Consider the following 27,898-nt stretch of genomic DNA (forward strand, 5'->3'; position numbering starts at 1 on the left):
GGCAGCTTGAATTTAGGGGTTCATTCGATGAAAGAGACATCATTCACTATCCAGAGTTGCTACATGGCAGAGCTATTCTAAAATTAACTCACAGTAGTAATTGGATTAAAAACATTTAGGCCAGATTACTCTGCTGAGGGCATTGAAAGGTTAATGAGGGTTATGATCATTAAAGCTTGAGACTGCTATTTTAATTTTCTTTGCAGAAAAGTAACATCTGGACCGCAAACATAAGGTGTATAAATCATCAGTGAAATAAATATGTGCAGCATATAAGTGATTTCATGCTTGCATATAGAGTATCTGCATATCCACTGTCTCTGTGATAGGTTTTAAATAGGTTAAAGTAGTTTTATAATTGTATTATATATGTTTATCTCCACAAGTACTGTTTGCATATTTAAAAAAAAAAGCAAAGTTATGATAGTTTTTTTGTTGTGTTATCATATTGTCAGCAATATCCGAAGGAATGTCAATTATGTACATTATGGTATCTGCTCTGACCTTGTTCAAAAAAATCACTGTAAAAAATTCCACTTACTACTCATTAATATTATTATGAGCCCGTTCAAACTTTTTAACACCCAAATCGGATGATCTATCCATCGAGATGATTACAGCAGCAAAGTTGGTGATTAGAGATGAGTGAGCATACTCGCTTAGGACAATTACTCGAGCCAGCATTGTCCTTAGCGAGTACCTGCCCGCTCGGAAGAAAAGATTCGGGTGCCGGCAGGGGGCGGCGGGGGAGAGCACAGGGGAACGGGGGAGATCTCTCTCTCCCCCCCACTCCCCCCGCTCACTCCCGCAACTCACCGCTCACTCGCGCCAGCACCCGAATCTTTTCTTCCGAGCGGGCAGGTACTCGCTAAGGGCAATACTCGCTCGAGTAATTGTCCTTAGCGAGTATGCTTGCTCATCTCTATTAGTGATCCCCGCACGGTGAAGAGATGATAAACCTCCACCTATCCAACTCTGGATTAACAGACTAGAGTCCATCTGTACGATAGAAGAATAAGCTTCCTCATGAAACAGACAATACACTAAATTTAAACAGGTTTGGTCTCCCTGGATGGACTTCCAACAGCCTCAATGTTTTAATGCCCATTAGATTGTTGCACTGCCGTCTCAGTCAATCTGAAAAGGTTCTTGTGGTCCTAGAGTCAAGTCAAACTTGACATGTTGGTTACGGGTGTTTTTGTGGAGGTTAGTGCAAACGTAACCTTATATAATTTGTTGGATCTACCATTCACCTGATCTACCAGCTCATAGGGGAACTATGTAAATATTTATGTTTACCTTATGATTATTACAACTCTTTTTTGTTGCCCACCTTGTACAATATGCCAAGTCATTCCAGTATTGCAGACCTAACCCTTTTTCACTTTTAGGCCTTATTCACGTGGGAGATTTTACACGGCTATTTAGCCGCAATAAAACATTAGATGAAAATCACGACCATATTGGATTCCAATGCATTCATTCACATGGGTGATTGTCATGTAAAAATCGCACTGTCAAACCTTTTTTGGTCGCCGATTTTTCACGCTGCTTCAAAAGATAGGTCTTGACCTATCTTTTGACGAAAAACGCTGGAGGCTCCCATAAACTATGGAAAAAAGGGAGGGGGAGGGAGTTTACCTGTGCCCAGAAACAAAGACAGCTGGCTCTATTTAAAGGGGCTGTCCCGCGCCGAAACAGGTTTTTTTTTTTTTTAACCCCCCCCCCCGTTCGGCGCGAGACAACCCCGATGCAGGGGTTAAAAAAACAACCCGCACAGCGCTTACCTGAATCCAGGCGGTCCGGCGTCTTCATACTCACCTGCTGAAGATGGCCGCCGGGATCCTCTGTCTCCATGGACCGCAGGGCTTCTGTGCGGTCCATTGCCGATTCCAGCCTCCTGATTGGCTGGAATCGGCACGTGACGGGGCGGAGCTACACGGAGCTACACGGAGCCCCATTCAGAAAAGAAGAAGACCCGGACTGCGCAAGCGCGGCTAATTTGGCCATCGGAGGGCGAAAATTAGTCGGCTCCATGGGAACGAGGACGCTAGCAACGGAGCAGGTAAGTATAAAACTTTTTATAACTTCTGTATGGCTCATAATTAATGCACAATGTACATTACAAAGTGCATTAATATGGCCATACAGAAGTGTATAGACCCACTTGCTGCCGCGGGACAACCCCTTTAAGCATTAGAAGTCATTCTGAGGATTTCTCCCGACCGACGGAATTCTGCGCTGCATTGTATTTTGCACGCAACACACCCGTGTGAATGGACAAGAAAATGCTAATTAACCTCATGACTCAATCACGACTATTCTTCATTGATGGGATATTTGGTCGCAATGCGGCTGGCATAAAATCGCATTTCCCGTGTGAATGAGGCCTTATACTTGCTGGACTCAGCTGTACTCAATACCCTCCTTCCGATTTTAATACACAATGTGATTACTTTCTTCTTGCTTGTAAATAAAGATTTGCAAAAAAAGCAATACATTTCCAGATATACAGTCGCATCTTTGAAATAAGCATTGATCTGTTTATTTGGTGGATAGCAGTAACTCTCACTTCCCTGCAATCTAATGAAAATCTACAAATATCTCATAATTAGAAAAGAACATGTTGCATTAAATGACCAACTTCACTGCACTACACTAACAAACTGAGCTCAGCTGCATCCGTAGTCATAAAATACTTTCCAACAAATTCATCAAAATCAGTTAAAACATAAACCGCGTTAACAGATGGTTTTATGATATATGTAACAAATTTGAAATGTACGTTAAAGTGTTTTCACAAATCTAACTGCAAGTAAACAAGTTTTCTGGCTTGAGGGTGACTTGATAGGGCCAAAGGAAATAATAGCATGCAAATCTTAAATCACAGAACTGTTTTATGAACAAACAATACTTCCACCGTCTTTTCTATCTTAATTCCTCACACTATGCTCCAGTGGTTTGTAGACCCATGTAACATTTGAACTGTGGTCTGCAGTATCTTGTATGGCAACTGCTGACATCCTGGGAATTAGATCTTGCCAGCAATCAAGAGGACAACAGACCTACACATCAGTAATCATATTTACAATGTTTAGCATCTGGTAGGCTCATTTAATCTCCTCTGGCTTTCCCAGTCTACACATTTATCTCTGGCCAAAAGCAAAATAGGATAATGATGGAAGTAACAAAACCGAACAGTTATTGAGAACAAAGTTTAAGATATAACTTTATCATAGAAAAGAAAAGCGAAAAAGAAAAGTCACCTTTAATTACAGAAATATTTTCTGTTCTTCTTTACCAAAGGCATTTTAGAGTAAAGCAAAATGATGTATTTAAGATAGAAAAGAGCACTTAAAGGCATAAATTAAAGAAGACTTTTCTTTATGAGGGTCATTTTACATGGTTGAATTCGAGCCAGATGGCAAGTGCCAGTCAATGATATCAGTACACATTTAAAGGGTCTTCACACAGGCCAATGCAGACTTATGGGGTCCAAATGATTGTTAATAGGATCATTTGCTCCCCAATACACTTTCATCATTGTTGGCAGCATATCCTTAGTTGATATGAGATGTGCTGCTGAGAACAAGGATTTCTGCAGCAGCACAATGCTGCAATCTGCCAGCAAATGAGGGTTTGCTCATCACTGCCCTGTTTCCATGTAGCATTGGGAATGTATTCATATGAACACTCATTTGCTCAATATCTGCCTTAACATGTTGTACTATCATACATTGTTATGACACATTATGCAAAGTAAACAATTTATAGATACTTTCCTGTTTATTTAAAGATGTTGCAAAGTTAAAGGGGTTGTGCTAATATGGATAAGCCCTCCCAGAATGTGAGGCCTGGGACAAGCAGCTGATCAACAAAGGTCCAACTCTCAGCAATGCAATTAGCTGATTTTGCCAGTAGTGGCTGCTGCTGAGAAAGTATACTCTTACAGAATAGCCATTCATGTGAATGTTTTTTTTCTGTAATACCAGGATGACAGGAAGTCTTTCAGTAAGGTAGCCACTCTTACTAAGCGGCTCTCCATTCTAGGTGAGCAATGAGTAGGGGATCCCGCTCTATGATGTTCATATGCAATAACAGGCCTTTAAGGTCCCTTTGCATGAGCAGATATAATGATAGAAGATAGTCCAACACAATCTAAGATACAATTCTAATATCTTTATTGTGGAATATCTTTATACAGTGGATTATCGTTTCTTGTCACATCCATTTTCGTTTGAGCCAACACAAACTCTATGCCCTCATTTGCTAAGCATATATATATAGAAGTCCACCCCATCCAAAAGTTCAGCCAAAAATTATTAAAATCAGAACATTTTCTTAATAAATATTAAAATTTATTTTGAAAAAATGATCATACCATAGAAATCCTGCATCAGGATTGGCCATCTAGGTGGGCACATTGTGATGATGTCATATAGGACTCTTAAGGTCTATCATTCTCATTCAGTTGTCAGTAAGCCACATTCTTCCAATAACACCCCGCTAACGGTGAAGCATGTCAGGAGTGGCTATACATGTTTTAATATGCAGTGATCTTCGCCGCTTTATTTGAAAACATCTGCTCTCTGACTGTAGCAGAAGACATTGCAAATTTGAGCAATTTTTCAGCCAATAGCTAGCCCATATAAAAGTAATCTAAGTTCTACATCTCACATACTTTCTATTTCAGCTTCAAGCTAGTGGTGACATTTGGTCCTTTTTCCTTTCTCCCTTTGGTATTTGATCATTCTTGATATTTATATCCTCACTCCTCACAGTTTATGTGTCTGAACTCAAGTCTTCTGTCAATGGCATCTTCTTAATAAAGGGCATTAGCCCGAAACATCACACTCTACTGTGCATAGCTGGAGTTAAATAATAAATCTTAAGAGCACTGTTCAAGAAGAGCGTGCTGTCCAGTTTTCCTGTATGGTTACTGCAGAGTCCTGGATGGTGGGACTCTAGGATTTCGCACCACATTCTCTACACAGCAAGCTGTGCTACCAATGCCTTCTGTGTTTATAGTTTCCATCCCTGTCATTCTTTTAATATGTACCCCTGTCACTTTTAAAAAAACGTCACCAGTACAAAATAAAAAATATCATTATCTTTGCAAATTAAAAAAAAAATAAAATAAAAACTTTTGTTCCAATAATATGTGAGGACATTTTTTTTGCTGCAAAATCCACTGTAATTCTAAGATTTATACTTTAACCCCTTAGTGATGAAGCCTGTTTGCACCTTAGTGACGGAGCCAAATTTTGGAAATCTGACATGCGTCGTTCAACATAGCATAACTCTGTAAAGGCTTTACATATCCAAGTGATTCTGACATTGTTTTTTCGCCACATGTTGTACTTCATTTTGGTTGTAAAAAGAGACCGATATAATTTGTGTATATTTATTAAAAGTACCAATATTGGAAAAATTTTGAAAAAATTGTAATTTTTTCAAATTTTCAACTGTAATATCTCAAATATGTCCAAACATACTGTACAAATTTTTGATAAGATATATATTTCCATCTGTTTACTTTATTCTGAATGCACACTTGAAAAACTTTTGTGTTTTTTTTAACCATTTATAGGACGTACAAATTTAACATTACTTTTCAGCATTTTGAGGAACACTTTGTTTTCCTGCACCAAGCCACGTTTGCAAAGGCTCATTAGTGTCAGAATAATAGATACTCCCCCAAATGACCCCATTTTAAAAACTACACCCCTTAATGTATTCACTGAGGGGTGTCATGAGTATTTTGACCCTACCAGTTTTTTTTCAGGAATTAATTCAATTTAGAGGAGAAAAAATAAAATTTCATAGTTTTGCAAATATGTCATTTTAAAGACATATTTTTTTCCTATATTGCCCATGAAAATGAGGATTTACACCCCAAAATGGATACCCCCGTTTCTCCCGTGTTCAGAAACATACCCATTGTGGCCCTAATCTTATGTCTGGATGCACAACGGGACCCAAAATGAAAGGAGTAGTCGGTGTCTTTCAGAACATACTGTAAATTTAGCTTGAAGGCGTTTTAGGCCCATAGCACTTTTGTAGAGCTCTTGAGCGGCCAAAACCAAAGAGAACCCCCACAAGTGACCCCATTTTGAAAACTAGACCCCTTAACGAATTTATCTAGGGGTGTACTGCCCATTTTGACCCCACAGTTTTTGAATGAATTCAAGCAAAGCAAAAGGAAAAAAATGTGTTTTTCGTTTTTTTGGCAATTCTGTTGTTTTAAAAACTGCTTTTTTGGTACAGCACACACATAAATGAAGCCTTGCACCCCAAAATGGATACCCCTGTTTCTCCCGTGTTTAGAGACATACCCATTGTGGCCCTAATCTTATGTGTGGATGCACAACGGGGCCCAAAATGAAAGAAGTAGTCGGTGGCTTTCAGAACAGAAATTTAGCATGAAAGTGATTTAGGCCCCATTGCCCACTTGTAGAGCCCTTGAGTGGCCAAAACGACAGAGAACCCCCACAAATGACCCCATTTTGAAAATTAGACCCCCTAGCGAATTAATCTAGGGGTGTACTGTGTATTTTTACCCTACAATTTTTGAATAAATCTAAGCAAAGCAGTAGGAAAAAAATTACAATTTTCATTTTTTGGCATTTGTATCAATTTAAAAACTGTTTTTTTTTGTACAGCACACATAGGAATGAAGACTTTCACCCCAAAATGGATACCCCTGTTTGTCCCGTGTTCAGAACCATACCCCTTGTGGCACTAATCTACTTAAAGGACACATGGCTAGGCCTATAATGGAAGGAGCACCCGTTTGATTTCAGGGTACAACGGGATAAATTCCAGACCCCATTGCCCACTTGTAGAGCCATTGAGCATCCAAAACTATAAAGAACCCCCTCAAATGACCTTATTTTAAAAACTAGACCCCTTAATGAATTCATCTAGGGGTGTACTGTGTATTTTGACCCCACAGTATTTGAATAAATCTAAGCAAAGCAGAAGGAAAAAATTACGTTTTTCATTTTTTTGGCAATTTTGTCAATTTAAAAACTGTTTTTTTTGTACAGTTTACATAGGAATGGAGACCTTCACCCCAAAATGGATGCCCCCGTTTGTCCCGTGTTCAAAAACATACCCATTGTGGCCCTAATCTACTTATAGGACACATGGTTAGGCCTGTAATGCAGGGAACACCCGTTGGATTGCAGGGCACAACTGAATAAGTCCCAGGCCCCATTGTTCATTTGTACGGAATAAAAATTGACTCCCTAAAAATATCCCAGCCCCTCCCCACGCACACTCCGTGCCCTTTTCGGCGTTCCCCAAATCTTAGATAAAAGTAATGATGTGAACTGTGTGATATTTCCGAAGACAGGGGTAATTACGGAGGCTGGTTGGGATGGGTACATGGGGCAATAAAACCGTGTATCCCCCCTCCTCTCATGCTTTTTGGGGGTCATTTCTTGACCTCAGTGGTGGATATAGGGTGTAAAAAGTGGCACTCTGTGAGTCTCCGTAAGCTTGATGAGGTGCGGTGGTCTCGCACAGAAGACGCTCAACAAGCTGCTCCTGGAACTGCAGGAAGGCGAACGTTCCCGGGGCTTCTTGTAAATTGCGTATTACAGGTAGCGGTCTGAATAACGCCGGGCTCACACGGCCGTAGGTGGAATCCGCTTGCGGAGGCCCGCAGCGGATCCCAGCTGTGAGCCCGGCTGTGTCCCTGCGTACGGCCGCGTAATGTACTGCGCATAACTGCCTACTCACACAGGCGGTCATGCGCAGTACTTTTTTTAAATTTGTATTTCCCGCACAGTCGCTTAGCGATGACACGGGTACCCGCAGCCCGTATACAATGTAGTTGCGTATGGGCTGCGGGTATATCCGCGACCACGGAGCACAATAGGCTCTATGCTGCGGATAGTCGCGGTAAAATATAACATGCTGCGTTCTCTTTTCTGCGAGTGGATTACGCAATTCCGACCTGCTAATGTGAGTGGAATTGTGTAATCCAATGCGATTGATCCATGTATTACCGCGGATCAGAAGCATGCGGAATCCGTAATTCCTATCCGGTCATGGGAGACCGACCTAAGGTAGATCGCTACCTTTTTATCACATGATCGGGGACCACTCAACGAGGCCACCCGTCACTGCTCTAGGCTCTCGGCGACTATTGGTCGCTGGGAGCAAGGAGATTTTAAATTTCCTGTGCTCCCCGACCGACTCCTGTGCATGTGTTCGCTGTTTTGCAAGCGGTCGCATGCGCAGGATCCGGGAAAGTTCACAGAGGAAGATCACGTCGGGGTGCAAATACGGAGGCCTCTGGTAAAAAGTTTCATCTCCTCTCACCGATCGCATCGGTGAGGGGAGATGAAGCTTCACCTTTTTTTTACTTTTACCTGACCGCCATTATCCATTGGATAAGGGCGAACACGTGACGAGGAACCGCTCACCGCGGCCCCCCATGAAATCTCCAGGCTCTCGGCTAAGTTTTGTAGCCAGGAGCAGGGAGATTTTAAATTATCCTGGCAATCCACGGCTTTTGCGCATGCGTCCGCTATTTTGGCGACGGGCGCGTGCGCAGAAGCTGGGGTAAGGTCCGCGGATAAATCCGCGGGCCTTAGGTACATCATTTCATCCTCCCTCACGGATATGATCCGTGGGGGGAGATGAAGCGCAAGCTTTTTTTTACCTTTTTTTAAACTTTTTAAAACTTTTTTAAAACTTTTTTTTTTTACTTTTACACTTTTTTTTCACTTTTTACACTTTTTTTTTACTTTACATGATCACTGTCATCCATTGGATGACAGTAATCATGTCCCCAGTGACATCCCTCTGCTCTTGGCTACACATGGCAGCCAAGAGCAGAGGGATTTTAAATTTCCCGGGGCTCGAGCCCGTCTGTGCACGTGCCCGATGTCAATCATAGGGCGCGCATGCGCAGACGGAGATTCGGGTCCCGGGACATCGGGGAGGACTTAGGTGAGTATTTTCACCTCCCTTCATAGATCCGATCCATGAGGGGAGGTGAAACTGACTTTTTTTAAAAACTTTTTTTAACTTTTTCGCGATCACCACTATCCGATAGCAGCGATCGCGGGCCCAGGGACCGCTCACAGCGGGCCCAGGGACCGCTCACAGCGGTCCCCGGTAACACCTCCTGGTTCCCGGCTACCTTCAGGAGCCGGGAGCCAGGAGATTTCAAATTTGCCGGGGGCTCCCGGGCTTCTGCGCATGCGCCTGACGTCATCGTCTGGTGCGCATGCGCAGAAGACCGCCGGCGGGTCCGGGAGGACCCGATCTCCGGGGGACACCGCCGACAAGCCAGGTAAGAATTTTCAGCTGCTCTGATGGATCCGATCCATCAGAGCAGCTGAATATCTAACTTTTTACGCACTTTTCTTTACTTTTTTGCGATCGGCGCTATTCATTGGATAGCGCCGATTGCAATGCCGGGGGGGACTGCCCGCATCCTGGGATGACAGCTCTATGCTGTCGGCTACCTGTGGGCACCGACAGCATGGAGCTGTCACGTCCTCAGGCAAGTGGGCATCAATCCAAAGAGGATGCATAAAACTATGTCCTCTAGGATTAAAGCCCACTTACTGAGGACGTAGTTTCCCGATGGGGCGGTCGTTAAGGGGTTAATTCAGTAACTTTACTGTAACCGAATTAATTTTGAACAATCACTATTCATATTTTAATTTTATCTACTATAAATTATATAATGTTTATTTTCATATATCTTACAAATTCCCCACAAGTCCAAAGTCATGAAATAATTCAATATACTATGTAATTTCTGTAAAGCACTTTGAATCAGCTTTGTCCTACCAATAGGAGAGATGATACTTAATATAGTAAGAAACAATATTATTCATTATGATGTGTTCTAGTTTGGCAAAGTTCCCACATCTTCACAATGACATTCTTAAATAGTTGTCAAATTTTAGCCCAGTAGCTCCAGTATGTTGGTTCACTGGCTGTCCAGGCACACTCATAGAATTAAATAGTGACAGCTGTTTTCTTTCGACTGGCATATTTCCATGGTCGAATGACCCATATTTTTTCTATAATTAAAATATGATTAGCTTTATTCAGTGCTGTCATACCCAAAGTGTCTTGTAGTTTTCTAGACGTTTGAATAGCACATTTCTCTCTAAATTGGAAGAATGTTTAGGCCTCGTGCACACCAGTGTTGTTTTGCACGCATGTATGTGTGTGCAAAACAGCGCATCTATTAGAACCATTGGTTCCCAATGGTGTGTTCACATGTCCGTCTTTTGCAGACGTGCAAATTCGCGCACCTGCAAAAGATAAGACATCCGCACGCCGGGAAGGTCTGTGCTGCGCATAAATATTCCCTGCGGGTAGTCCTGTTGTCACTGAACACCGTGACAGCACTGTCACAGTGTTCAGTGACAAGGGGACTCCCCGTGGGGAGTGAGGAATCCCCTGCCACAGCTCTCACAGCTATGGCAGAGGATCGCAAGGTTCTCCCATTGCTTTCCATGGGGCCGCGGCTGCCCCATTGAAGCAATTGGATGCCGGCAGCCCCTGCAGGGATTTTCGGGGAAGGGCTTTAAATATAAGCCCTCCTAAAATCATATGGCTAGAACCTAATTTCTGCTAGAAAATAGGATTAAATAGCAAAGTGAGCTGCAGTATTTTGTCCTGTATCATCCGGCAAAATGCTGGACTGCTAGCTGAAAATCTAACAGACCCCATTATAGTCAAAGGGAGTCTGTTTGGAGCCGTTCAGTTCCATCATAGGATGGAGCCGTATAGACAGGGAGTTCTGTTTTCCTGGTCCCCAAACAAAGCAGGAAAACAGAACTCCCCAATGCTGATGTGAATAAGCCCAAATATTGGTGCTTATTTAAGTCTATTATCTCTTATAGTATATCTGTTTATTTTTGTGCACTTAACTTAGTATTTTTTGTTACTATGCTTACAATGTGAGTTTTTTCCCCCATGGATGCCAGCACCTTCTTATTATCCGCATGTCTTTGTTTAGTATATGTTGATTTAGTATTGATTTATGTTGATATAGGAAATCCTACTGTCAAAGCCCTAATCTAAGCCCTAGCTACAGGGAACAAAAAAATACATACATCACCTTGGAAGCGCTCTCCGACGCCGCAGCAGCTTCTCCTGGGTCCCGGCACTGTTTCTCTTCATCAATTTTCTGGTCGGTGATTGAAAAATCCCCGCATCCTGGAATCGCTGGCTGTGATTAGCTGACACTTAGTTAATCACAGCCAATGCTCAATGAACCAATTACAGCCATTCATCTAGTACTGGCTGCAATTGGCTAAGCATCAGCCAATCGCAGCCAGCACTTCCAAGAGGCGGGGATTTTTCAATCCTCAGCCAGAAGAGATAAAAATTAAAAGTGCTGTGGACTGAGAAGAAGCTGCAGCTGAGCCGGACAGTGTGGGAGAGGTGATGTATACTTTTTTTTTTCACTTCAGCTACGGCTTATTTTCGGAGTAGAGCTTACATTTCAAGCCCACCCCCGAAAATCCTTGCATGTGGTGCTGCAAAGGTGCATGAATTTGTAGCACCACATGTGACTTTGTAGCGCTACAAAATCGCGGTATTGCCGCTAGAAGATGCAGCAATATCGCATGGACCAGCGATGCAATATCGCTGCGATTTTCTTGCGGCGATGCCGTGTCACCCGTGTGAACGAGGCCTCATACTTATGTTATTTCACTCACTAATTGAACTGTCACACAACAGTGTACAGTGCTATAATGGCAGAGAAACAATTATCAGCTCAGGTTCATCAATGTTGGAAATGTTTCAAAGACCTTTATGTTTTATAACAAACATTCATTTGTCGCCACTGTTCAAATCTTTCAGAAAAAGACATTCAAAGAGCAAGAAGTACATTTATTGTTTGTTTGAGGTTACCAGACCATTAATCTCTTTGCTCATGAAAACACTTAACCTAGTGTATAAAAACAGGCCTTGTCTGTTGATATAGCCTCTCAAACCAATATAAAAACATCATTATTGTGGTTCAAAAAAAATCAAAAAAATTTAGTTCAACGTATATCCCATTTTATTTTTTATAGTCTTTCAGAAAGCTGAGATATAGTCTAGGCCTCATGTCCGTGGGGAAATTGTATTTAGTAAATTCGCGCGGGAGAAAAAATGCAAATCCGCATCCCATAGGAAAGAAATGATCATCCGCAGGTAATTAAATAGCCACGGATGGTATTTTAAGTGATTTGCGGATTTCACGTGCTGGAAAAAAAATGTGGCATGCTCCATTTTAACGCAGATCACGCATGCGGGAGCTCACAGAGCTCATATCTCAATTAGGCCTTAGTCACACGGGCGTTTTTTCACGCGATTTGCGGATCGCATGAAGGATGCACATCCGCAAATCGCGTGACCGGGGCCAAAAAATCGCCCGAAAAATCTGCTCCTAGCCGCGTTTCATTCGAAACGGGCCGGAGCTGTCCAACACATTGAATTCAATGGAGCCGGCAATGCAGCCGGCTCCATTGAAAGCAATGCGCTGCGGGCGATCGCGGGATGAATTGTCGGGAAGGGCTTAAATATATAAGCCCTTCCCTGCAATTCATCCAGAAATGTGTAAAAATAAAAAATATATATATGCTCACCTTGTCCCGGCAGACGGAGTTCAGCGCGGCCGGCCTGCAGTGGGTGTGAGTGGGTGTGAGTCAGAGCTGCCCCTGATTGGTTCAGCACTGAGCCAATCAGAGGCAGGTCTCACTCACACCCATTCATGAATTCATGAATGGGTTGAGTGAGAGCTGCCTCTGATTGGCTCAGCGCTGAGCCAATTAGGGGCAGCTCTGACTCACACCCACTGCAGGCCGGCCGCGCTGAACTCCGTCTGCCGGGACAAGGTGAGTATATATATATATATATTTTTTTTTTTTTTTACACATTTCTGGATGAATTGCAGGGAAGGGCTTATATATTTAAGCCCTTCCCGACAATTCATCCCGCGATCACCGGCAGCCCATTGCTTTCAATGGAGCCGGCTGTATTGCCGGCTCCATTGAATTCAATGAGCAAACATCGTTCTTCTCCGCCACAGCTGTTACAGCTGTGGCAGAGAAGAATCATTTGTCTTCTATATGTTCTCAATGGGGTCGGCGCTGCTGCCGCCGGCCCCATTGAGCGCATATAGAGAAGAGAACAGGAATCGCAGATCGCAGATAGGTGCGATCTGCAATTTCTGTTCTATAATTTATCGGACGAGCGCACAAAAAGCGCTCATGTGTCCGATACCATTGCAAAGCAATGGTTTTAAAAAATCGCCGGACGCATGTGCATGCGCAAATCGCGTGAAAAAACGCCCGTCTGACTAAGGCCTTATAGTGCATCCGCAGCAGAAATCCCTGCGGGCCTGATTTTCCCCGTGGACACAAGGCCTTAAAATGTTATTTCCATTATACACTTTTAATATCAATGAAATATGCTATAATTATTTGATTGATAGGGCACAGCCATTTGTACCTCCCGCAACCCCCAAAATAGTGGTCCCATTTTTGCCACTGAGATTACCACAAATGCATAATATAGTAAAACGAAGAGCTGTAAAATTAGGTGTGATGATAGAATGAAGTGCGTAGGACCACTTAGAATGTGTCACCAACATAAAATTTAACCTGCTACTTGACCCCTTGAGGAAGGCTATGGTTGGGTGTCAGCTTTATTTTACAGCTGGTACCCATTGCATATGTAATGGGCTCAGCTCCCAAGCCCCCCAATGCAAATCTCGCTCACATCTGCAGTACATGTATGGCAGAAATCAAGACTGGATTAAAGGGAATGTGTCATCAGAAAATGTCTTATTTTTTCAATCAAGTTTCTATGTTAAACATAGAGATTCCATGTGCACACATGGCATGGAGACATGCAGAGAAGATGTTATGTATACCCTTTCTACATGTCTGTGCAAGATTGCAGCTAGCCATGATCTAATGGGTAGTTACTAGAGATGAGCGAGCACCGAAATGCTCGAGTGCTCGTTACTCGAGTCGAACTTTCAGTGATGCTCCAGAGTTCGTTTCGAATAACGAACCCATTGAAGTCAATGGGCGACTCGAGCATTTTTGTATATGACTGGTGCTCCGCTAAGGTTTTCATTTGTGAAAATCTTAGCAAATCCCCAAAGTCATGTAAAAAACACAGAAATGGATAGGGCAGGCGAGGAGCAACATGCAGGGCTGCATTTCGGGCTCCGAGGTCTCACTATTAAGCCACAATAGTGGCAAGAGTGAGACCCCCCCCCCCCCCCGCACTGTCAGCATAAAGATCGTTCTCCTCTGCCACAGCTGTAACAGAGAAGAATGATGTTAGCCCATTGAATTCAATGGGCAATACAGCCGGCTCCATTGAAAGCAATGGGCTGCCGGCGAGCGCGGGATGAATTTTCGGGAAGGGCTTAAAAATATAAGCCCTTACCTGAAAATCATCCTAAAATGTGTAAAAAAAAAAAAAAAAAAATGTATACTCACCTTTCCGCTGCAGCCGGAGTTCAGCCGCGTCTGGCTGGCAGTTCTCCTGAACTGCTTTCTGTAGTATTCAGCAGCTGGGGATTTAAAATCCTCGCCTGCTGAATGAGCTGCCTCTAATTGGTCACAGCCTCACCAATCAGAGGCAGCTCTCACTCACCCATTCATGAATTCATGAATGGGTGAGTGAGAGCTGCCTCTGATTGGTGAGGCTGTGACCAATCAGAGGCAGCTCATTCAGCAGGCGGGGATTTTAAATCCCCGGCTGCTAAATACTACTCCCAGCAGTTCAGGAGAACTGCTGGCCGGCCGCGGCTGAACTCTGTCTGCCGGGACCAGGTGAGTATATATATTTTTTTTGTTTTTACACATTTCTGGATGAATTTCAGGGAAGGGCTTATATTTTTAAGCTCTTCCCGAAAATCCATCCCGCGGTCGTCGGCAGCCCATTGCTTTCAATGGAGCCGGCTGTATTGCCGGCTCCATTGAATTCAATGGTCAGTGCTCGTTTAATCGAGACGAGTACCGCGCGGTGCTCGTCTTGAGTAACGAGCATCTTGAGCACCCTAATACTCGAACGAGCATCAAGCTCGGACGAGTATGCTCGCTCATCTCTAGTAGTTACCATTAGGTCATTGTTTATCAGTGATCTGTATGTGGGGACAGCAAGGAAGATATAGATAATGTATTTCATGATAACTTGTGCCTCCATAGTAAAAATTAATTATTACAGTAAAATGTTAAAACAATTAATGAAAATTATTAAAATTAGAAACATTAAAGAAAATTTAAAAGTAAACCCCCTCCTATATAAAAAATTATATACTGCTCTGAACTCTTTCCAATTTTAGATATCATGTGTGACATAGATGTGTTTTTATGGGTGTTAAGTAGAGATGAGCGAACCTACTTGTTTCGAGTAATTACTCGATCGAGCACCGCGATTTTCGAGTACTTCCGTACTCGGGTGAAAAGATTCGGGGGGCGCCGGGGGGCGGGGAGAGGCGTGGCAGAGCGGGTGGTAGCAGTGGGGAATAGGGGGGAGCCCTCTCTCTCTCCCTCTCCCCCCCACTCCCCGCTGCAACCCCCCACTCACCCACGGCGCCCCCCGAATCTTTTCACCCGAGTACAGAAGTACTCGAAAATCGCGGCGCTTGGGCAAAAAAGGGGCGTGGTCGAGTAGGTTCGCTCATCTCTAGTGTTGAGTGCTCATGCTTTAATACACAATTAAGTCACATTATTATGACCACCTCCTACTATCAACATAGGCAAAGCATAGCGCGAGAAGGAAGTGATGTGTCATGGGCTGGCTTGATGGGTATATAAGGTGTGCAAAAGGCTGCCTGCTCACATATCCTTTGTTGTTGTCATAGGTAAAATGGGAAATTTATCACCATTGCAAAAGAGGCTGATCAAGTGTATTCTGAGTGGACAACTGACATCATTGGAAATAACTGACATGGAAACTGAAGAGCACCACATGCCATTGATGTGAGAGGTGAACGTCTGTTGCGAAGGTGCACAAGGGCCGACAAATACACTACAGTGTAGCAGCTCACGATAAAAAAGAACCAGGGGGCTACCAGACATGTGCCTGAAATAACTGTGCAGTGAACCCTACTGCATATGGGGCTCCAAAGCAGACAGATTTTCACTGCACCTATGCGAATAGAGGTACATAGGAAGAAAAGGCTTTAATTTGCACAGAATTGAACCAATGCTGATTGGAAAAGAGTTGCCTTCTCTGCTGAGTCACATTTTCTGCTTCATCTAATGGGTGGACATTGGCGTGTAAGTCAATTAACATCAGAAAACAAACACCCTTAAACCATTGCTGGAAGAACATAAGTTGGTGACGGTGGTGTGAAAATGGTCTTCTTTATTTAATTTTCCCTGAGCCTTGATACTAAATGAGGTAATAAATACTTTAGTGTTATTTTGGCTTATGTTTGCCAATTATACATTGGTATTCCTTTGACTTAACATTGCAGACATACGTATCTGTATAGACATACAGTTACATACAAGTTTAATTAAACATTTTAAATACTATTACAACTTCCATTACTGACAATTCTTCTTCTTCTTATGTTTTATATTATTATTATCATTGCAATGGTCACATTGTCAACACTTGTGTAAGTAATGAAACTATACTGTAAATTTGCCAATATATACAGTACCATTATTGATGTTACATACTTTAACGGAATGGCTCTAGTGGACACAGAAGTAACAGACATACCTAGGCCCTTATACCTGAGGAGCCTGAAAGCCCCTTTGTCAGATGACAAAAGAGCAATATTATAAATTACACATGATAGTTGGGGTCCCTGTTATGGTTTTTCTTTTGGGCCCAAGAGATGCAAGATATGCTTTTACCAGGCTCACTATTACATTTACATTTTTTTTTGTTAAAACTAGTAGAATTAGGATCCACGATAAATCTATTTTGATGCAAAAGTATTCTATTCTGGTGTATAGTAATGTGACATTAAAAAATTGATTCGGCATCATTGATGGAGAATCCAATTTAGATTAAATAACAATATTTATGAAATTGCTTCAAGATTTATTGGTTTAGTCTGATAACTCATCATTGGAGTCAAGCTTGCAGGAATTTGAGAAGAAAAGTTAATTAACAATAAGTTTAAAGCTGACAAAAGCCACTATAGGTGCAGGACTTAGTAAACATACAAATTTCTTCTGAATGAAGAGAGAGCTGAGCATAATTTAATCTTGCTTCGTTGGACTCATTATGAAGATAAAATAAGCAAAATTGATTCCAATGTTTTAATCATAAACAAGGAGAGTATGATATGCATGATTGCTAGTAAAATGCCCATCAGTAAGGGAAAAGATAATTTTTCATTTTAATTGAGATCCTGAAGAATGTCATGAAAACAAAATAAACATTTAGGACTTCGTATAGAGAGCCATTGTACTATGTCAAGTGCTGCATGCATAATGGTGATATGATAGATGCCACATTTTTTTGAAATGTGATGCTTGCATTTTAATTAAATTAAATATTTCTTTATTTGAACATTTGTTCTGTGCATTTTATCCTTTTGTTGGCATTGTTAGATTTCTCGATGCTTTTTCACTCAATTGCAGCTGTGTCTTCATAGTATGTAAGGCCGAAAAAAGACATATGTCTATCCAGTTCAGCCTATTAACCCCCAATGTTGTTCCAAAGGAAGACAAAAAAAACTATGAGGTAGTAGCCAATTTCCCCATTTAGAAAAACACATTTCCTCCTGGCTCAGAATAATCTCTGGATCAACAACATTTTTGAAGTTATTAATGACTAGCGTACCCGTCGCGCGTTGCTGCGAAGACAGACATACATACATACTTCGTTTTTATATATCTAGATGACGGCAGCAGTGACCACTGAGGTTTTGTAGGCCGCTGCTTCCCCCTTGCAGGCTGAATAAAATAGCCGTTGTGTGAGAATCGCTGGGGGAGGGGGGGAGACATTCTTACTGCTGGGAGAATTGCTGGGGGGGGAGACATTCTTACTGCTGGGAGAATTGCTGGGGGGGGAGGGGGAGACATTCTTACTGCTGGGAGAATTGCTGGGGGGGGATGGGAGACATTCTGACTGCTGGGAGAATCGCTGGGGGGGGATCGGAGACATTCTGACTGCTGGGAGAATCACTGGGGGGGGGATGGGAGACATTCTGACTGCTGGGAGAATCGCTGGGGGGGGGGGGGGGGAGACATTCTGACTGCTGGGAGAATCGCTGGCGGGGGAGCGGAGGCATGACTGCTGGGAGAATCGTTGGGGGGAGGGGGGGCATGGTGACTGCCAAGAAAATCTCTGTGGGGGAAGAGGGGCATGATGACTGCCAGGAGAACCGCTGGGGGGGAGCCATTATGACTGCTGGGGGAACCACTTGGGGGGAGGGGGGCATTATTATTGCTGGCGGACAGCTGGGGGTGGCATTGTGACTGCTGGTGGACCACTGGGGGGGGGGTATTATGACTGCTGGGGGAACCGCTGGGGGGGGGGGGCGGGCATTTTTACTGCTGGGGGACCGCTGGGGTATGTCACTCTTATTACTAATGGGGGGAGTGTCACTATTATTACTGCTGTGGGATGTCACTATTATCGCTGGGGTGAAGGTGTCACTATTACCGCTGGGGTATGTGTACATGTGGCAGAAATGGGCAGGGCTCTTTCAGAATAGACCGGGTGCAGATTTTGACTGCTTTTTAGATGCGGAAATGCTGCAGAATTTTCCAAAGAAATCTCCGCTGAGGACATTCTGCAGTATTTCCGCGTCCAAAAAGCAGTCAGAATCTGCACCCGGTCTATTCTGAAACAGCCTTGTCCTTTTTAGAACGACGGGGGTAAAATCATACGTTGTGATAAGCCCCGCCCCCTGACGTGTTGGTGCGATACATAAGTGGGTTTTGGGTTGTAGTTTGGGCACTCGGTCCCTAAAAGGTTCGCCATCACTGGCCTAGTACATGTTTGCCCACTTCCAACTCCAATGGAGACTGACTGTAAATGGCTGGCGTGCTCTAGTATTTATGGTTTCAAGCTGTACGTGTCATTGCATACAGTCTATCTATCTATCTATCTATCTATCTATCTATCTATCTATCTATCTATCTATCTATCTATCTATCTATCAGGGTTATTGCATACAGTCTATCTATCTATCTATCTATCTATCAGGGTTATTGCATACAGTCTATCTATTTATCTATCTATCTATGACATCAGGAAATGAGAGAATTAGATTTTGTAGGCCGCTGCTTCCCCCTTGCGGGCTGAATAAAATAGCCGTTGGGTGGAACATACAATTTATCCGGCTGCTGTGGCTTCTTAGGAAGATATCCTAGTACTTGTTTACCCACTTCCAACTCCAATGGTAATTGGCTGGCGTGCTCTAGTGGTTCCAAGCTGTACGTGTCATAATAGAGCCTTAATGACATCACAGTGCAGCTTTATAGAACATGTTGGGGCATGTTCAAGGGCGTCCGATGTTGATGACATCAGTGATGACATCACAATAGCAGGTGGCTTACTTATTCGATCTACGTGGGGGGGGGGCGTAACTTTCGACGACGCTCGCGCGCCATTTATCGTAGGATATTTGTACTATGCCTATAATCTTCCCAGGAGTGTACTTAACAACTTCCCAAAGTTTCATGGCGATCGGATGAATGGTGTAGTAGCGCATAAAGGACAAACAGACACGCAGACACGCAGACACGCAGACACGCAGACACGCAGACACGCACGCAGACAGACATACATTCAATTTTATATATATAGATTATAACTACAGATGAGCGAGCATACTCGTCCGAGCTTGATACTCGTTCGAGTATTAGCGTGTTCGAGATGCTTGTTACTCGAGACGAGTACCACGCGATGTTCGAGTTACTTTCACTTTCATCTCTGAGACGTTAGCGCGCCTTTCTGGCCAATAGAAAGACAGGGAAGGCATTACAACATCCCCCTGCGACGTTCAAGCCCTATACCACCCCCCTGCAGTGAGTGGCTGGCGAGATCAGGTGTCACCCGAGTATTAAAATCTGCCCGCCCGCGGCTCGCCACAGATGCATTCTGACATAGTTCAGGGAAAGTGCTGTTGATGCCGGAGCTGCTATAGGGAGAGCGTTAGGAGTGATTTTAGGCTTCAAGAACCCCAACGGTCCTTCTTAGGCCATAGAAATCGCAGATCGCACCTATCTGCGATCTGCGATTCTTGTTCTCTTCTCTATATGCGCTCAATGGGGCCGGCGGCAGCAGCGCCGACCCCATTGAGAACATATAGAAGACAAATCATTCTTCTCTGCCACAGCTGTAACAGCTGTGGCAGAGAAGAACGATGTTTGCCCATTGAATTCAATGGAGCCGGCAATACAGCAGGTTCCACTGAAAGCAATGGGCTGCCGGCGAGCGCGGGATGAATTGTCGGGAAGGGCTTAAATATATAAGCCCTTCCCTGCAATTCATCCAGAAATGTGTTAAAATAAAAATATATATATATATATATATATATATATATACTTACCTTGTCCCGGCAGACGTAGTTCAGCCGCGGCGGCCGGCAGTGGGTGTGAAGGGGGTGTAAGTCAGACTCAGCGCTGAGCCAATCAGGGGGCAGGTCTGACTCACACCCCCTTCACACCCACTGTAGGCTGGCCGCGCTGAACTCCGTCTGCCAGGACAAGGTAAGTATATACCGTATATACTGGCGTATAAGACGACTTTTGAACCCCGAAAAATCTGCTCTGAAGTCGGGGGTCGTCTTATACACCGGTAATACAAAAAAAAGAAAGTGTCAAAAAAAAAAAAAAGCATTACTCACCTCCCCCGGCGTTCTGCGGCGCTGCTGCAGGCTGTCGCTCCCTCCTGGTCCCTGGCAGAGCATTGCTTTCTGGACGCAGGGCTTGAAATTCCCGCCTCCAGAAAGCTACTGTGATTAGCTAACACACGCCGTCAGCCAATCACAGCCATTCAATGATATCATTGTCATTGGCTGTGATTGGCTGAAGGCATGTGTGTTTTCTGGAGGCGGGGATTTCAAGCCCTACGTCCAGAAAGCAATGCTCTGCCGGGGACCAGGAGGGAGCGACATCCTGCAGCAGCGCCGCAGAACGCCGGGGGAAGTGAGTAATGATTTTTATTTTTTGCTCCGCTGTATTCCCGGCGTATAAGGTGACAGTTGGGTGGTCGTCTTATACGCCCTGTCGCCTTATACTCCGGTATATACGGTATATTTTTTTTATTTTTACACATTTCTGGATGAATTGCAGGGAAGGGCTTCTATATTTAAGCCCTTCCCGACAATTCATCCCGCGCACGCCAGCAGCCCATTGCTTTCAGTGGAACCTGCTGTATTGCCGGCTCCATTGAATTCAATAGGCTAACATCATTCTTCTCTGCCGCAGCTGTTACTGCTGTGGCAGAGGAGAACGATCTTTATGCTGACAGTGCGGGGGGGGGGGCACTCTTGCCGCTATTGTGGCTTAATAGTGGGACCTGGGAACTTCAGATGCAGCCCAACATGTAGCCCCTCGCCTGCCCTATCCGTTGCTGTGTCGTTCCCATCACTTTCTTGAATTGCCCCGATTTGCACAAATGAAAACCTTAGCGAGCATCGGCGATATACAAAAATGCTCGAGTCGCGCATTGACTTCAATGGGGTTCGTTACTCGAAACGAACCCTCGAGCATCGTGATAATTTCGTCCCGAGTAACGAGCACCCGAGCATTTTGGTGCTCGCTCATCTCTAATTATAACGTATAATGTTATATCACTCAAGAAAGACATCCAAACCCCGCTTGAACCCCCTATGTTGGTGTAGAAATCTTCTTTCCTCTAGATGTAGAGGATGCCTCCTTGTAACAGTCACAGTCCTGGGTATAAACAAATCATGGGAGAGTGCTCTGTATTGTCCATTAGAATATTAATACATAGTTATTAGGTCGCCCCTCAGCCATCTTTTTTCTAAACTAAATAATCCCAATTTTGATAAACTCTCTGGCTATTGTCCGCCCATTCCATTTATTAATTTATTTGCCCGTCTTTGTACCTGCTCAAGCTCTGATATATCCTTTTTGAGTACCGGTGCCCAAAACTGTACACAATATTCCATCTGTGGTCTAACCAGTGACTTGTAAAGAGGAAGAACAATGTTCTCATCATGTGCCCCTATACCTCTTTTGATACACCCGATGATCCTATTTGCCTTGGCAGCAGCTGTCTGCCACTGGTTGCTCAATTAAAGCTTACAGTTAACTAAAATTCCCAAGTCCTTTTCCATATAAGTGTTTCCCAGTGGTTTCCCATTTAGCATGTAAAGGTGACATGTATTTCCTCCGTACATGTGCATAACTTTTTATTTATCAATGTTAAATCTCATTTGCCATTTTTCTGCCCAAGCCCCCAACTTATCAAGATCCTCTTGCAATCTCCTTGCATCCTCTCTTGCGTTAATTTCTTAAAATAATATTGTGTCATCTGCAAATATTGGTATTTTACTGCACAATCCTTCTACTAGATCATTAATAAATATATTAAAAAGTAGGGCCCAAAACCGACCCCTGCAGTACCCCACTAGTAACGGAGACCCAATAAGAGTATTTACCATTTATAACCACCCTCTGCTTTCTATCACTGACCAGTTACTCACCCACTTACACACATTCTCACCCAGACTAAGCCTTCTCATTTTATATACCAACCTTTTATGCGGCACAATATCAAATACTGTGGAAAAGTCCAGATACACAAGATCCAATGACTCTTCCAAGTCCAGTTTAAAACTTACCTCCTCCTAGAAGCTGATCAGATTGGTTTGACAGTAGCTGTCTCTCATAATCCCATGTTGATTTGGAGTTATATGGCCATTTTCCCTCCAGGATAGCATTTCTTAAAATCCCCATTAAACATTTTACCCACAATAGAAGTAAGGCTCCATTGAAAACAATGCTCTACCGGCCTCCTGCTTTCTTTTTCAGGGAAGGACTTTACATATAAGCCCTTTCCTAAAAAAGAAACAGTTTAGTAGCCAAAAAAAAAACAACTTACCACTCCGCCGCTGCACTGACCCCCGTGGGCATGAAAAACACATCTGCCGCATAAAAGCCTGAAAAGCCATTTTAAAGTAGTGTAAAAAAAAAAATGGAATACTCACCTGCCGGGGCTCAGCCGCTGCTCCTGCCGCTGTCCCCGGCTCCTGCCGCTGTCCCCGGCTCTGTGGTTCTGAGCTATCAGCAGCCGGGGATTTAAAATCCCCGCCTGATGGTAGCTCTGATTGTGATTGGCTGAAACATTTCTGCTAATCACGATCAGAGCTACTAGCAGGCGGGGATTTTAAATCCCCGGCTGCTGATAGCTCAAAACAGCAGTGCAGAGTTGGGGCCAGCGGCAGAAGTCACCGCTGAGCCCCGGCAGGTGAGTATTCCATTTTTTTTTTTTTGCACTACTTTTAAATGGCTTTTCAGGCTTTTATGCAGCAGATGTGTTTTTCATGCCCGTGGGGGTCACTGCAGCGGCGGAGAGGTAAGCTGTCAGCAGTCGGGGATTTAAAATTCCCGCCTGCTGGTAGCAGGCGGGGATTTTAAATCCCTGGCTGCTGATAGCTCAGAACTACAGAGTCGGGGCCAGCGCCAGAAGTCGCTGCTGAACTGGCAGCTGAAGGGCGGTGAGTATTGATTTTTTTTTTTTAATACACTTTTTTAAATGGCTTTTCAGGTAAGGGCTCATGAAGCTTTTCCCTGAACAAACATTGAGGCGGATGCTGGCATCAGGATTCTCTACCGCAACTGTCATGTGTGACAGCTGCGGTTGAGAATTGAAGAATTCCTCTGCTGCATCCACCGATGGGGCAGATGTAGCAGCAGGGAATTATTTTAACTAGCGGGGGTGAAGGAAACATCTGCTGCATCCGGCATATGTGTATTTCATGCCAGCAGCAGCGGAGAGGTAAGTTTTGTTTTTTTTTATTTTGTTTTTTGCACTAAAATGTTTCTTTTTTAGGGAAGGGCTTATATGTAAAGCCCTTCCCTGAAAAATAATGCAGGGGGCCGGCAGAGCATTGTTTTCAATGAAGCCGCCGGCAGCAGCCGCGGCTCCATTGAAAACAATGAGTGTATTCCCTGTGGTGCACTAATGTCCTATCTTTGCAGGCACGCACCTGCAAAGTACGGACATGTGAATACACCATAGGGAATGCATTGTTGTAAATACAAGCGTGTTTTTGTGCGTGTGTATGCACCACAAAAACACGCTTGTGTGAGCCCACCCTAAAAGATTTGTTTTCGCCCACTACAATTTCTCCTGCATTATTTATTAAAGTGCCAACATTGTCTTCAACAATATAAATACACTTGTCGATAGACTGCAGTTGAACATTCTGATAGATTACTTAGTCGAAATTCCTCTGCAGAAGGGTGAATAGACCTGTTGAGATGATTGGCCACTGACATATCATTTCAGATGATACTGTAAATTTTTTAAAGGCAGCTCAATGATTAGCACTGTTTTCTTGCAGCACTGTCAATCTGCGTACAAACACAACCCAAGGGCAGTACCTGCACTGAGTTTATATGTTCTCCTTGTGTTTGCATGGGGCTTCTCTAGATTTTCATAGATAATTTGTCTACTTCTGATTGACCCTAGCATGTCTAAGTGAAGGAAATTACAATGTCTATTGTAGACATACTGATGTTAATAATGATCTCTGAACAGCACTAAAAATATTTTTATGCTCTGCAAGCAACACAAATTACATAAAATAAGAGTTCATTGGAATAGGAGCTCTTTGATTGGCTAATGCTTTGTGCTATTTCTACATATATGTTAAACTTAGGCTGTAACAGATACCTACGGTAACAGTGGCATCTAAAATCAATGAACATCAGGTTCTACACATCTTTGGTTGTTTTAGTGGTGCTCATCTTTCCTTTTCTCCCTTTACTATCTCTGGCAACTGTCACCCATAGGCTGTAATGGCATTAGTGTAATGCATATGGCATGAGCTTTTCATGACATATTCATTAAAAGGATGCCGTTATAGCTTATTGGTGATGGATGCCGCTGTTTGGAATACATTACAGGCACTTTTCATCCTAGGCTATTTTGGTATCCATTTATCGAACATGTAATTTAAAACTCATAAAAGTTCATCATGCATATTTAATGGATGCCTGTAAGAAATGCTATACAGTCACTCATAGGTTACCATGTAATTAAAAAAAATGGATGGAATACCCTAGTGTATTATGTTATTCTGTTTACTTTTTTGCTGTATACTAAAGTATAACAGCCAGATGGAGGCCCAAAGCACACTTTTTTGGCTTCATCTGATTCATGGATGGACCACTATGGACATGTTTGCAGTGTACACCAAGGATATTGCCAGCATACATGTTAAACATAAACAAAAGTCACAATCTGTAGCAGTCTGTAACTGCATGAAGCCCTCTCTGAAAGACACAACATGTTAAGGCAATTCGAGCAGGTGCAATTTATTTTGAGAGGAGTCTCTGAATATTGCTGCTTTAGGGCTTAGTCACACGGGCGCATCGGGGCGCCGATGCACCCGTCTTCCTGCATGATGAAGACGGCTGCACTGCAGGTGCGGACAACTCTCCACAGCGCCGGAAGAAAGAACACATAAACGGCAATGGAGCCGGTCATGTGTTCTTTCTCCGCACTTGCAGTGCGGCCATCTTATCCTGCAGAAAGACGGGCTCATCGGCGTCCGGATGCCCCCGTGTGACTAAGCCCTTAAAGAAAAAAGTACTAAACAAATGCTTCAGGTCTTCAGAATTTCACAATCCATTCCTACTGTGTGTAAATCGGAATTAATACATTTCCATTTTCACATTTGACCTGTGACTGCTATATTTTTTTAAGAATAAAAAAAAAATCAGAGGTAAAACTCAGTAGTAAGTACCTTTAATGTTTGTATGAAGCCAAAGACTAAATGCATTAAGGTGGGAGCTTAACTATGACTTAAATACAAAAATAAAAACATTGATCGTATAGATTTACTGGAATTTCAAGGGTAACAATATTTCTTCATGATGAGAAAACAAAGCACAGAAAGTACCCTTCTATTCCATTTTAGGTATTAGCATTCATGAATTCACCGTATATGTACCTACATATCAATGCATGAGCAGTTCAATGTTTTTTATGAACTGCTGCAGTCTAATAAAGTTAAAATGTAGTGCATCAGCCATTAAAATTAATAGCCATTAATAGGATCCAAAAAACATAGAAGTCTCACACAGCAGAGTATGAATATTAGCCATTTTAGTAACAGTTATAACTGCATGAATTCATTTATAGCCACTTGCATGAGTTTATGAAAAAACGTGTTTGAGTTCATTTCTGTTCATTTATAGTTTACTTCATATTGAATAACTACCCAATTTAAAATGCTTATTCATTTATTGACACTGTTCATAACATGTACAGATTAGAAGTAGTACTAACTGTTTGTTGTAAATAGAAGAATATGTGTATAAACCTATATTAAAGACATACTTATTTTAACACTAGTAATAAATTGGCAGCTATACCAAACCAGCAATAGCAGGTTTTCACCACTATGATTATTACTAGAGTTAAGCGAGCATGCTCGTCCAAGCTTGATGCTCGTTTGAGTATTAGCATACTCGAAAATACTCATTACTCGAGCCAGCACCACCGGGTGGTCAGGGTGCTCGAGAAAATTTCACCCTCTCCTCCCCACATGTTTATTTTTTGCTAAAGTGTATGCAAAATAGTATTTTGCATACACTTTAGCAAAAAAGAGACAGTGTAAAATGAGTACAGTCTTGTTATATACTGCAGATGGACAGGACACACTAAATTGTTTTCCATGGAGCCGCGGTTGCTGCCAGCAGCTCCATTGAAGACAATGGTCTGCTGGCACCCCTGAATTGTTTTTCATGGAAGGGCTTTACATATAAGCCCTTCCATGGAATACAATGATTTAAGTGTAAAAAAAAATCAGTCTGGCTGATGGAGCAACAGGCTCCGTTCCGATTTATCAGGTTATATATAGAACCAGAGATATAGTTGTACCCCATTGGGCTACAATTGCCTGGGTGGTTCCTTTGGATCCTGCTTTCTGCTAGTGTTTATTATCCTTTTTTACTTTGAAGGACTCCTTATTGCACATCAGGTACTTTATTGGGCTGTGCAATAATTTTTAGGGATGCGTCCTTCCGCTTAAACAGTTACTACCAGCTGTGCTTCCCATGAGATGGTTGTGTACTCATATTTTACTTCTTCACATATAAATTTTATGAACGTCCTTGCAATCCGTTTTTGAGAAAACACACTATTGACACCTTATTCTTTATTGTAGAAACAGCAGTCTTTTTTCTACATGCTCTGTTTTTATCTATATTTGAAATAAAAGTTATGTCTTACATTCTAGTCTGTGATTGGTTTTGCCCTTTAATTAAACCTGCAGTACATTCTGTAAGTTACTACTCACCGGTAGTGTTTCAATGATGGCTGATGATTACACAATGTTCATATACACTACAAAACATATATTATTCAATAACATTTTTTGGAGTGGTCTACTGTACCTTGAACCTCATCTTGATGCTTACTACTAATTCTTTAGATGTGAATCTTAATCACTATAATCAGTTCAATCTCTGAGGGTTAATTAAGTTTATTTTATATGTACAGCTAAGTGCCCACTCACTTATTCTAGGTAGTATATTACATTGTTTTCAATTTTGTAAAGAATCTATTGTTCTTCTTGTTGCATAATTAACACATTTTTGTGTCATACCAGTTCACTGATGTATACTTGACATTGATTATCATTATGTATATATTTTCACAGTTGGCACTTGTTAATTAAATTTTAATGATACTAATCATTATGGTAAATTGAAACGCAGAG

This window comes from Eleutherodactylus coqui, chromosome 7, assembly GCF_035609145.1.
Source record: "Eleutherodactylus coqui strain aEleCoq1 chromosome 7, aEleCoq1.hap1, whole genome shotgun sequence".
NCBI classification, from domain to species: domain Eukaryota; kingdom Metazoa; phylum Chordata; class Amphibia; order Anura; family Eleutherodactylidae; genus Eleutherodactylus; species Eleutherodactylus coqui.